Source organism: Alligator mississippiensis, chromosome 2 (genome assembly GCF_030867095.1).
Source record: "Alligator mississippiensis isolate rAllMis1 chromosome 2, rAllMis1, whole genome shotgun sequence".
NCBI lineage: Eukaryota > Metazoa > Chordata > Crocodylia > Alligatoridae > Alligator > Alligator mississippiensis.
The window spans coordinates 189,585,915-189,598,769 of record NC_081825.1 but is presented as its reverse complement, the minus strand read 5'-3'; the positions used below and the strand labels follow the sequence as shown (position 1 = coordinate 189,598,769).

The window sequence follows — 12,855 nt, the reverse complement described above, 5'->3', positions numbered from 1 at the left end:
CTCTTTCTTTCTTTCTTTCTTTCTTTCTTTCTTTCTTTCTTTCTTTCTTTCTTTCTTTCTTTCTTTCCACTTGTAGAATCCAACTTTATATTAACCCAAGCACTACCTCCTCCTCTGGCATGGTAACTTTACTGTGCCTTTTTTTTTCTTTTTAAGGAAAACAAAAAGAATCTATATACTTGTTATTTTCAGTCTAAATGGTAAGAAAAATCACAAACGCTGACCATGCTTCTCTTTCCAAAAGCAGAGGTGAATAAATTATAGACCTGGACAAAGAGGAGAGAACCCTGTAACAATGTCTCCAAGCCAGCGTTTTCTAGAGAATTACTATTCCAGTCTTGGAAATCAATTGATACATAATTAGATTCCTCAAGAGAGGACAAACAAGAGCTGCCATTCATCGCGTCCTTCTCCCACATGCATCCCAAAGAGAGACCCGGGGCTTTAGCAGAAACCAGACAGCCAGCATTCTCCAGCACTAAAAACATATTCTGGCTTTGGGTGTTCATTTAACAAACAGATCCTTGAACCTTGCTTCTGTTTTCAGTTTATTTCAGCCATGTTTCTTTGTGTTCAGTTCATTAAAGCATGTCTCTTTTGAGATCTATTTTTACTTTTCAAGAATCCAGTATTGTATTTTTCTGGTGGCAGATGGCTCTAGACATCCAAGCATAAGTTTTTTCCTGCTTCTCCCCCCCTTTTTTAGGTTCTTTCTGTCCTACACTTGAAAATATGTTAGTAGCAACCTTATTTGCAATATCCAAGGCGTGAGCACAAGTCAGAAACACGGCTGAATACATGGCTTGGTCCTTTCTATATACAAGAGAGTATTTTAACTGCTGTGGACCCTCCTGCCTGGTGTGTCATGGAGTCCCGTAACATGGTGAACACTTTGTAATGTAGAAGGGATGCTTACCTTCTTTCTTCTACACCCTGTGCTTGTACTTATCTCAAGTTAATATACTATGGTTTTAAAATGGTTTGATTGGCTCTTAGGACAACAGCATCTCAAGAGGGAAAAAAGGAAGGTAGCTTTCTGAATGAGTTCGTCTTTCAGATGCCATCCTGCTTTCCTTTCTGCCTGGCTTCAGACTAACATGACTAACTACCTCTTGCTGAGGGGAAAATAGTGGTCATTTTCAAAGCTGGCAGAGCAAAGGGTATGGAATACTTGGAAAAAGGTGCTTGGATAATGCTGGATATCTAGAGGAAGACTGATATTTTGGGGCATTAAAAAATAAAAAAATTAAAAGGTAAGCACAAAATATACTGTGGACAGAAGATAGATGTTAAAAGATTGATGAACTAACCAGCATTTCCCCCCATAATAGATCACCTTACTGAAGGCACTAGCTTAGATGCTTTGTCTACACTAGTGATTGATGAGCTAGCAACAACCACACCAAGACCAGCTATTAAGCATGGATCTGAGAATCATTTTCCAGTGGGATTAGCATAATTAGCATAATTTATCTGTCAGATATTAATAGGACTTCCCCCTTTCCCCTAAACAGCTGTGTGAACTGTTGTACATCAACCTCTTAGGTAGGTTGATTTGTAAAATATTCTCTAACCAACTAGGCAGCTTCAAAAGAGTTTCAAACAAAAGGCCAAAGCCCTAATGTAAGCTACACCTTATTCGATGGCAGCTACTCAGCAAAAGAGTAAGAATTATAGTAAATCTGCCGAGGTAGCTATTTGGAGACTTTAGATCAAATAGTGAATCAGTTTTTAAAATAAGAGTAACAAAAAGGATATTTCCAGAGAATATTGTAAGCATAGGCTTGGATTATAAATGAAGCAAAAGGAATGGAGCATATAAAAGAGTCTATTTGAATTCTAGTGGTCTAAGATTTTATATAGTTAAATTTAGCTTAATGTGGTTCATTGTTTATTCTATGTGGGTTCAGTATTAAACAAGAGACTACAAGCTGTAAAGGCTGAGAGTACAGATGGGAGTTCTCCTCAAATGTTTTTTTTTTTTTTTCTTATTTTCAATTCTGTTTGGAAATCTAAACTTAAATTGGTATACACTCCTGACATAGACTCAGTATTGCCAGCTCTCAAAATCATGAGAGTTGGCAACACTGCAGACTGAAGATTTCTATATGTGCACAAGGAAGTACAGCAGCAGGACAAGTCTTTCCTCACCTTTATTCTGGAGGGATTGCCTGCAATGAAAGGAAGTTACTGAAGTCCCCATGCCCACTCAGTCCTCAGCCTCTGTGTTAAAAAGTAATCTCCGTATGAGAAAGCATCATGGAGTTTGGTGTTACATTTCCTTTCTTTCTTTCTCTTCTCACTGCTTTTCTTTTTTTTATAAAGAAAATAGCAGCATAGACAAAGGAGACTCATGGATGGATTATGGCAAGCCCCATAAATGCTTCCTGCACTGGATTGGGAAGATTTGGAGAGGTGGGAAAGACATGAGAATGAGGACACTGGAAGTAGCGTTGACAGGGCACTTGCTTTGTTTGGGAGAGGAAAGAGGGCTCCATTAGTCTTAGTCCACCCTTAAGAATGCCCAGTCCCTTCTCTCTTCCTCACTATCCCCCTGTTATTTCTTTCCTTCTAAAAGTTTGTTTCAAAAGCAGTTAACTGGAAGCAGTTAAATCTGCTTCTAGTTGTCTTACTGTTAAATGTGTCAAAACAGAGAAGAGGATATCTATACACAAAGACCCTCCCACAGACAACACTATATCAGCAAGAGAGGCAGAGTCAGAGCCCTCTATAGAGAGTTGCAAGATAATCTCAGTTGGGTTCTAGGGAAGAGCTAGAATTACACTTGTCTTTCTTGCTTGTTTAGGCCCTGCTCTTGCAAGAAGATCTGTTCAGAGTCCCTGTAAAGGCACTGGAGCTCTACACAGATAGAAGAGCTTGCCCACATGGATTGATTGGCACCCTCGGAAGTTCTTTGAAATAGATCTCAGAATGGGTCTGTGAAGCATCATGAGTGGGAGATGGCTGCATAAGAACAAGTGTATATATTCTGACCCTGTTTTGATTTATACACTTGGTTCAATGCAATAGCCACAGTTTATAATAATTTCACATAAATGGGCTATCTGTACCACCAAAACAATCCCAGATACAGGATTTATTAGCCCATTCTACTCCAATTGCTTAAGGCACTTTGTAACCTCTGCATTTAATAAAGAAGCCAAGTAGTGACACTTGTGATCTTGTCCACTGCATTCCAGGTGTAAACTGGCCAAGTTAATCTTAGACAGAATAGCCAACTTTAAGTAACGTATTTATCCACAAAAATTTTTAATGCAGGAAAAGAAAAACAATGTAAAATACAAAAAAAAATCCCATTTCAAGTCTTACCTGCTATAAGTTATCAATTCTTTTATAGGAAGTGTATTAACATTATGTTACAGGGTAAGGCACACTAAAATATTAAATAATGAAGGATATGGATTTTAGTTTAGAGATCCAAAAATAATTGAGAGGGAAGCTGTAATACATACAACAGAGCTTCTTCAAATTAAACATGTTTCATTTTTATTTTTAATTTCAATCCATCAAATTCATCAGAGAGAGAGGAAATATCAGAGAAATGTCAATGTTGTTGGGGGGGGGGGGGGGGCACAAAAACAATGTCGTATGTGCTCCCTCTACTGGCTCAGTCACAGCAGCTAACTAAACTATATACCAGGTCACACTGATTTTATAATCTTATGTCTAGAGATAAGACAATAATTTAATTTGAAGCTGTATGTAAATAGCGCCCCCCCCCCCAACATGTCAACATAACCAGGGAAAATGGAACATTTATAGGCTAGATGAGCACAAACCACTTAGGAAAATGTCACAAGTTTTTGATAGTGTCACAAGCAAGGAAGGGAAAAAGTAAATATGGTTAAGAGTCCTACCCAAATCCTGAGGATAACTGCTTATACCTGTGTAAAGCCCCAAACAATTAATCAATGTTTTTATATATTTATAAAATACATATTTATACATATACAGCAGTATTTGAATGACGTTATCAGAACAGGTGCTACTTTGTGTTAGGCACCCTATATATAGAGAGAGAGAAAGAGACAGTCCCTGTTCCTACCCAGCTTGCGATTATGGGTGTAAGAATGGAGTGGATACACAATATACAGCCCTCTGCCAGTGTAAATCACTCCATTCTGGGATAAAGTTATTACTGTACTTAGAAAGTCACAGGTAACTGTACAGTGGCAGAAAGGTCGTGTGTTCATGGCTTTAGTGGATTTCAGCCCTGGGGTAGTTGTTTGCTTAATGTAAATAAGCTGTTATGGTGTTTGTCTTCACTGGACAGCTGTGTACACCAGTGTACAAACCAGTGTAAATTACACCAGTTTAAAAGTGTTGTGTGTCTGAACCTTTGGTGGGCATTAAATACAAGGTAGCTTAATTGATGTTCAAGATCTGAAGTGGAGCAAGCTACTTCATATAAACACTCTCTGAGGGGCAACTAAGAACATCCATACAGGGAATTAATGAAAAGTAGAAAGTATGCTGCACAGTGATGCCCTAGTTTACCATACGCTTAACTTCCTGATGTATACAAGCCCAAAGGGGAGAAACTCAGTGCTAAGTGACAAAATGAATAGCTCAGAGCCATACAGCAGATCAGTGCCAGGAATAAGGACAGGTTCTAGGTTTCTTGCCACTCAATCTTGTTCTCCATGCATGTGGACATGCTGCCCTGCAGCCTGTGCATATATTGTCTGTGGCAGAAAAAAGGCTGATATTTTGGGTCAACTTTGAGGGTCTCCTTTAATTACTCAAGGCAAATGAGCTGTCCATCTATATTGTACCTTGTGACTGCTGCATGCTGTGCTTCTTGTTCTTCAAGCAAGCCCTTCTAGGAATCCATTTCTCTCCTTCTGTGCTTGGTTCTACATATATATCCACATACAGGAAATAGATATATAGGCCTTTTGATGTGCCATTCCAGACTGGGCCAATGCCCACCAAGAAAAGCTGTAAGTACCCTCCCCCACAATAAAAGGGGCCACTAAGGGCTTGGGGCAAATAAAATGCAAAACAGGGATAGGAGTAAAAGTCAAAGGTTTAAAACTAGTGCAACAAGGGAGGGGACACTGAGCAGAACACACCAGTCGGCGGCGGCAGTCCCTTGAAGTCGAGAATGACATCTGTTAGGCTTGATGGGTCCTCAGGTGACTGAGGAGCCCAATTCTGGATACACACATTCTTCAGCAATTGGGGCATGTTGCTGCACAGGGGAGTAGGATTTGCAGCTTTGGGTTGGCCTCCTTCCTCTGCCACTGCCATTCTGCCTCAGTATCGACTCGTTGGGCCTCTAAATAGTGCGCATGTTGGTGGATCAGGTGGCACCACACCAAACGGTCAGCAGCTTGCTCTTCCCAGCCATTAGTGTTGATGCCTCTGTGCTTGAGGGTGACCTTGAGTGAGTCTTTGTACTGTTTCCTTTGGCCACCCTTTGAGCATTGACCAACAGAGAGCTAGGAAAAGAAAATCTGGTGAGGGAGGCAGTTCTTGGACATCCAGATGCAGTGGCCCATCCATTGTAGTTGATTTCTCAAAAGCAAGGCTTTGATGCTCATGGACGCAGCTTCATAGAGGATGCTCACACTGGTCCATTGAACTTCCCATTCGATACCCAGGATTCTACTCAAGCACTGCTTGTGAAAGCTCTTGAGGGTCTTAATGTGGCATCAGTAGATGGTCCAGGTTTCACTGCAGTAGAGCAGGGTGGTCAGTACAACAGCCTTGTAAACCAGAACCTTCGTCCACTTCCAAAGTTCTCTGCTTTTGAAGACACGTTGTTGCAGCTTGAAGAAGGTGGTACTGGCACAGTTGACCAAGTGCTGGACTTCTTCATTGATGGTAGCCCATTGAGAGGGGTGACTGCTGAGATATGGAAAGTGCTCCACATACTCCAGAGCCTCCCTGTCTACGTAGATAGCATGAGGGATGTTCAGCTGGCCTGGGGACGGTTGGTGGAGAACCTTCATCTTGATGACATTCAAGGACAGGCCAAGTCTCTTATATGAAGCGTTGAGATCTAAGGTCGCTTGTATATCCTGTGCAGAGTTAGCCATCTTGGAGCAATCGCCCACAAAATGAAGGTTGTGGATGTCCTTGGTGGTGAGTTTCATTCTTGTGCCCAAGATTGAATAGCTTCCCATCTAGTCTATATTGGATACTGATGCCGAATGGTAGATCATCTCAGATGAGGTGGATGATGATGGTCAGGTAGATGGTGAACAGGGTGAGGGTGATCACGCAATCTTGTTTGACCTCAGTCCTGATGTGGAAGGTGTTGGTTTCAGATCTTCCACTCAGGACAATGGCAGTCATATCATGCAGGAGCCTCAGCATGGTGACAAACTTCAGTGGGCAGCCAAGGCATTGGAGGATGATCCACAGAGCTTCATGATATAAGGAATCGAATGCCTTGGTCAGGTCAATGAAGGCGAGGAACAATTCTTGATTTTGCTCCTGACATTTTTCTTGGATCTGCCTGGCAATGAAAATCATGTTCACAGTGCCCTGGGATGGTCAGAAGTCGCACTAGGTTTCCAGAAGGATCTTCTTGGCAATGAGACAAAGGCAGTTCAGGAGGATGCGGACCAGGATCTTACCTGCAACAGATAGGAGGAAAATCCCCCTGTAGTTCCAACAGTCAGATTTGTCCCCCTTCTTGTAGATGGTCATGATGGTTGCATTCTTGAGATCCCCGGGGATGTCCTCTTCATCTCAAAGGCAGAGGATAAGCTGGTGGAGTTGTGATGTGAGCTGGGAGCTGCCAGCATGGTAGATAGATCTCTGCAGGCATACCATCTGGCCCACAGGCTTTGTTGGTTTTCATCTGTTGGATGGCCTGCTTCAGCTCTCCACTGGTTGGTGGATCGCCAAGGGAATCCACCACAGGGCATTGCAGGATGACTTGGAGAGTCTCTTCTGATACGGTGGACTCCTGGTTCAGGAGGAGTTTGAAATGCTCCTTCCAACACAGACAGATGGCATCATTGTCCTTGAGGAGCCGGGAGCCATCCTGTGATTAGAGGGGACTTTGTCCAATGGAGCAGGTTTCATAGGTTGTCTTGGTAGCCTGGAAGAAGTTACGCATGTCATGCTGGTCGGTGTAGCCCTGGATCACAAGCGCCTTCTCCACCCACCAGTTGTTCTTCATGTCAAAGATGTGTCACTGGACCTCAGCCTACAGCTGGTGGTACACTGCCACCTTTCACTGAGTTCGTGGATGGCTTTGCCAGGCGATGAAGGCTGCATGCTTCCACTCAAGGAGATCGTGAATCTGAGTGTCACTGGCATCAAACTAGTCTTGATTCCATTGCGATGCAAACCCAATAGTCTGGGTGCAGGTGTCTTGGACAGCGGGCTTGAGTTGCTCCCAGTGTGCCTGGATGGAGATGTCATCAGCAGTAGGGATTTGCTCCAGTGAACTATACAACTGGGCCTAGAACTCCTCCTGCTGTCCAGGGTCCTTCAGAGTTGTGATGTCCAGCCATCTCCAGGCGGCCTTCTGGGTCTTCCAGTGTCTTGGTGCCAGGCGGATGTTCATCACTCAGTGCACAAGTTAGCGGTCTGTCCAGCAGTCTTCAGATCCCTTCATGGCCCTCATGACAAGCATGTCCCTCAGGTCTCTACCTCGGATGATGACGTAGTCCAAGAGATGCCAGTGCTCTGACCTCGGATGCCTCCACATGGTCTTGAATCAGTCTTTCTGGTGGAAGATGGTGTTCATCACGATCAGGCTGTGTTGGGCGCATTTGGTCAGGAGCAGGATACAGTTGGCATTGGTCTTCCCCACACTATTTTTGCCAATAGCTCTGCTCCAGATTTTGTGGTCACTTCCAACCTGGGTGTTGAAGACACCCAGGAGAATGACCTTGTCTTCCCTGGGGATGGAGGCAAGGGCGTTGTCGAGATTGGAGTAGAACCTTTCCTTGACTTCCTCATCAGAATCCAGAGTTGGAGCATATGCACTGATGACAGTGGTAGGTTGGTTTTGGCTGAGGTACAGGCAAAGGGTCATCATCCTTATATTGATACCCGAAGGGAGTTTGGGGATCACAGCAGCGATCTTGTTCCTGATGGTGAAACCGACTCCATGGATACAGGGGACACGCTCTGGTTTCCCTTTCCAGAAGAAGGTGTACCCTCTGCTGACCTCCCTCAGCTGTTCCTCCCCAGTGAGCTGGGTTTTGCTGAGAGCAGCGATGTCAATGTTGTACCTCACTAGCTCCCGAACCACGATGGCAGTTTATCTTTCTGGGCAATTGCTCTTTGGGTTGTAGATGAGCGTTCTCATATTCCAGGTTCCAGAGTTTAGCTTTTTCTTATTTTGACCGCAGGAATGGTGATCCTGCTGGGGGCAGTTTCCCAGGCATGGGAGATGGGACAGCCTATTTTTGGGGCACCTTTTATAGCCCCCTCTCTATTGGGGTGAGCAGAGGGTATCTTAAAAAGGACTGCTCAGTCATGGATGCATCTGCTGAAGGACACCCTGTCCCGACACAGGTGCCCAATGACCATCATGCATCTGCTGCCTGAGTGCAGATTCTTGACTGGGGGCCTTCAGGTATGACAGCCCTGCCCCTGTTGCCAATCCTCCTTGACCACAGGGCTTTTGGACCTGACAGAAGCCTGCACATGGCATGTTTAGTGTGGGGACTCAGGAGTGCAGTTGGTCCCACATGGTCTTGGCGGTTAGTGGCCAGGGCCAGTGGCATGGCGAACCATGATGACTGGGGCCACTTCTCTGTTGCAGCCTTCTTCTGCCTTCACAGCCATTGGGGCTGCAGCCTTCCTCTGCCTGCTTCGCTGTTGAAGACTTCTTGGATCATTCTTTGTCTGGAACCTCACCCTCAACCTTGCCACTGTGGGTGGCCCTACCAGGAGCATGAGCTCCAGATGGCATTGCTCTCAGGGTCACTGGAGCATAAAAGCCTCTCCACCATGTTAAGGTGATGATCCTCAGAGAGATGAACACACCAGACAGCGCCCACTGGCCCTCAAACAAGTCCAAGGAGCTACTGGACACTTCCCAGTGAAACTCTGCCCAGAAATGTGAATGGACCAGGGATTGGAAAATGGCCACACAGTTCCTAGTGTGGGAGGGAGGGGCAATAGAGATAGGAAGTGGGGTGCAGGAAGACTTGAAGTCAAGAACATGAAGTTGCAGGATTGCTTCTTGTAACCTTCAGCATTTGGGTAAGTTTCAAGCACACTGGACTAGGAGGAAGGTTAAGCTCAAGCACTGACACAGGGGTGCCAACTGTCCATAAATTTACTGATGGCTAATAAAAAATAAGGTAAAAATGCCTGTCCATAAAATCCATAAAGTGTAAAAACTCTAAGCAGCCGGAGCTGATTGAAACTCTGTGGTGGAAAGCAGCTGGAGGCAGTGTTGAAGCATTCCCAGAAGTGGCCATGGCACTCTCAGAAGTGGCCGTGGTGCTCCCACTCCCCAGCCAGCACTTGCAGGGGGGGCACTGGTGTGCCCACCTGCCTCCCCTACCTGTTGCCTAACCATACGCTCAAGGAGCGTATGTGCACCCCTGTGCACCCCCCACACATCGCCACTGGAGGGGGGATGGCTCCCCACCACTGAGCGCATCCCCAGGGAAGGCCTTGGGCCCCTCCCCCAGATGTGTGAGGGGTGAGGGCAGGCTGCCTGTTGCAGGATCAGGGCCAGGGGCTGCACCCACCTCTTACCAGTGGGGGCAGGGCTGGGTTGGGGCTGTGCTCACGGCAGGCAAGGGTGGGGTGGGCTCAGCTGCACAGGGCAGGTGGTGGTGGCAGTGCTGGGAGGGGTGGCTATGGGGCATTTTGGGGTGGCTCTAGCCCCCCAAGCCTCTCCAGCACTGCCCCTGCTTGGGGCACTGCACTCTGCTGCAGCTGCCTTGCCCCACCCCCATCAGCCCTGAGCACAGTCCCCTGCCAGGAAGAGGCTGGTGCAGGCCCTGGCCCTGAGCCCACAGCGGGCAGCCCACCCTCACCCCATGCACAAATCCAGGGAGGCCACATGCCCTCCCCACCCCATGGCTCTCCTAGGGGTGCACACAGAGGCAGAGAACCACTCCCCCTTACCACCCCCCTCACACCTTCTGGATGAGCCACCCACAGCTCCATCCCATGTCCCAACCTGGGGTCACATTCACTGCCCTGGCTGGGCAGTGCCTGCCCCTGCCCCACTCCTTCCCTCACCATGGGGGCCTCGATCTGCCCCGTTGTGCTCTTTCCCCTGCACAGACTTACTGGTAGGATGCTGTGCCCTACACTGCCCAGCTGCATTCCTGTAAATTGGCTGTCAGATCAGTATCAACCAATATGGCTGGTTAATAATCAGTCATTTGTATCAGCCAAGAAAGTCTTTATCAATGCACCCCTAGCTTTTGCTGCTGCTGAGTCATGTCAGCTGCCTATAACCCTGATAGTTTTGAGGCTTCTTTGTGGAGTCCAAACTGGGACAGGGGGAGTGGAGCTGGTGGGGGTAAGGCTGAGGTGAGTTGGGGGGAACAGCATAGTGCAGGGTACAGTTGGGGACATCAGGGTATGGGAGTGAGTAGAGGACCTCTGGGGTGGGGGCAGGGGAAACTGGGTGGTATAAAACCAATGCTTCAGTCAAACACAGTGGCTAACCTAAGAAACTTTTTTCACTGCAAACTTTTTACTGACACCCACACTTCTTTATGGTTGCTGTAAGATTCTGCAATTTGAAACCAGCCCTTCTAACTGGGGGCTGATAGCAAGGCAGCAACTGGCAATAGAGTTACATTTACATTTTGTAAAATGTCTGTAAAATATGTGCCAGTGAAAAAGTTTGGTTGCCAGTAAAAAGTTTGTAGATTGTCTTGGGTTGGTAGCTCTGCCCTTAAAGTCAACAGAACTCCCAGGCTAGGGCCAGACATTTCATATAAACCAGTTTAAGTAATCAGAAACTGGTTTAAACCTATAACAGAACAGAAGCTCAGTGCATATAAACCAGTTTCAAACTGGCTGAAACTGGTTTAAGATAAACCTGGTTGAATATAATATGAGACTTGACTGATTTGGGTCAAACTGGGTTATGAAACTTCTGTCCCTTCCTGGTTCAAGTTAAATCACAGGCCCCTAGCATCCCAGCATGTTTTGCAGCCCTGGGTTGGGCTATGCTGTCTGCTCCAGAGAGCAGGGCTGGGACTGCCCCTCTGCTCCCTGGCTGAAGCAGTGAGAGCTGGCTTACAAGTGGGTGGTGAGGTGGCGCGGTGGGGGGCAAGTCCGGCTCGGGATGCAGCCCAGTCTGCGGGTAGGATGACTGCTCCACCGCAGGCAAACCCTGACTGGGGTCTAGGGCCAGAGAGGGGGGTTAAATGCCCCTTCCCCCCACTCAAAATTACTGATGGCTGTGACTGTGGACTACAAATCCCAGAGGCACCTGGAAGCCAGAAGATAAAATGATAAGCAACAGGGCTGTGTGAAATTTCTCTGTCTGTTTCGTTTCGACACTGTTTCAACTCATTTTGAGGTCAAAACAGCAAAATCAAAATGAAATAAAGGGCTGTGAACAGCCTCAAAGCAAAACAAGGCTAGTTGAAACGTTTCGAAAGTCTCAACCCAGCTGGGCTGACTTCCCATTCTCAGCGCTAGATGGTGCTGGGGTCAGGGAGTCAGCCCAGCTGGGTTGACTTCCTGACCCTGGCAAAACATTGAAACAGTGTTGAAACAGCCTTTCTGTTTCAATGGAATGGGACAGCTGTTTCAAATTGAAATGAAATTTGAAATGGAGCACTGTTCCATAGAACCGTCAAAACTCAAGACAAAATGGAATGGTACTTTTTAAAGCTTATTAAAGCCACCTTGAAGAGTCCTGCTGTTGTGAGTTTGCACTGCAAATCACAGATATGTTGGGGACAGCAGGAAGATCAAGTGAACATATAGTGCATGATTGCTATGTGCCAGAGAGCCATGCTCTAGTGCAGAGGTTCCCAACCCCAGGGCCGCAGCCTGGTGCCGGGCCGCAAAGTGTTAGCTGCCAGAACAGAGGTCCAAAGTGACCAGCATGCTGTGGAGTGTCAGCCAACCTTTTTTTACTGAGTATAAAAAAAGGTTGGCTGCTGCTCTGCAGCATGCCAGTCACTTCTGGACAGCAGTCTGCCAATCTGTGGTCACTTCTGGTCTGCGGACTGGTCCACAGTCACTTTCAGTCTGTGGTTAGCTGGTCCACCATCTAAAAAGGTTGGGAACCCCTGCTCTAGTGCCCCCCAGCTTCTGGCCTGACCCACTGAAGGTATGTGGCTGCATTTCCTGAATCAAAGTTAAATGTCTGTTCAATTCTGTTTCAGTGTAATCTCTGTAGCTTAGACTAACCTGCAAAGACTGAATCAATTCAGCCTCAGGATTTTTGACTGTTTGTATTTATCCCTAAGATCTGAATGGCTACCTGGGGTAAAACAGGGATTTTCACCAGTGAGCTGGTGGGCTTGAGGTCGGTATTGAGGTTGGCCCTAACTAACAGGGTAGACATGTTTAATATTGAGAATAATTTTAAAGTCCTCTTGTTACTAACGGCCATTTAGACTTGAATACTGGGTGAGTCAGTGCTACCTTTGATATGAGTAAAGGAAAAATGTAACATGTCTGCAAATGGACCGCCCTATTACTACAGATCACCCTGTTATTATCTAATGTAAATTATGCATCAGGCAAAAATAGAGACAGAGAAATAACTGGTCTGTTTCTTAGCTAATTCCCATTAATTAAAACCTTTTATTAGCATGCTAGAGATGTGAAATGATGGAGTTCTGGAGAGATACAGCTTTTATGTTATTGCTGAGTTGGAAATAGCTGATTTTAAAAGCACTGTTACAAAATACTGAAGGGGAG

General features: G+C 46.0%; 1 pseudogene; it reads right to left on the bottom strand.

Annotated features, from left to right (window-relative positions):
- Window positions 1-3,615: 3,615 nt before the first annotated feature.
- LOC109280465 (craniofacial development protein 2-like) lies at window positions 3,616-8,299 on the bottom strand (annotated as a pseudogene).
- Between the last annotated feature and the right edge of the window lie 4,556 nt (window positions 8,300-12,855).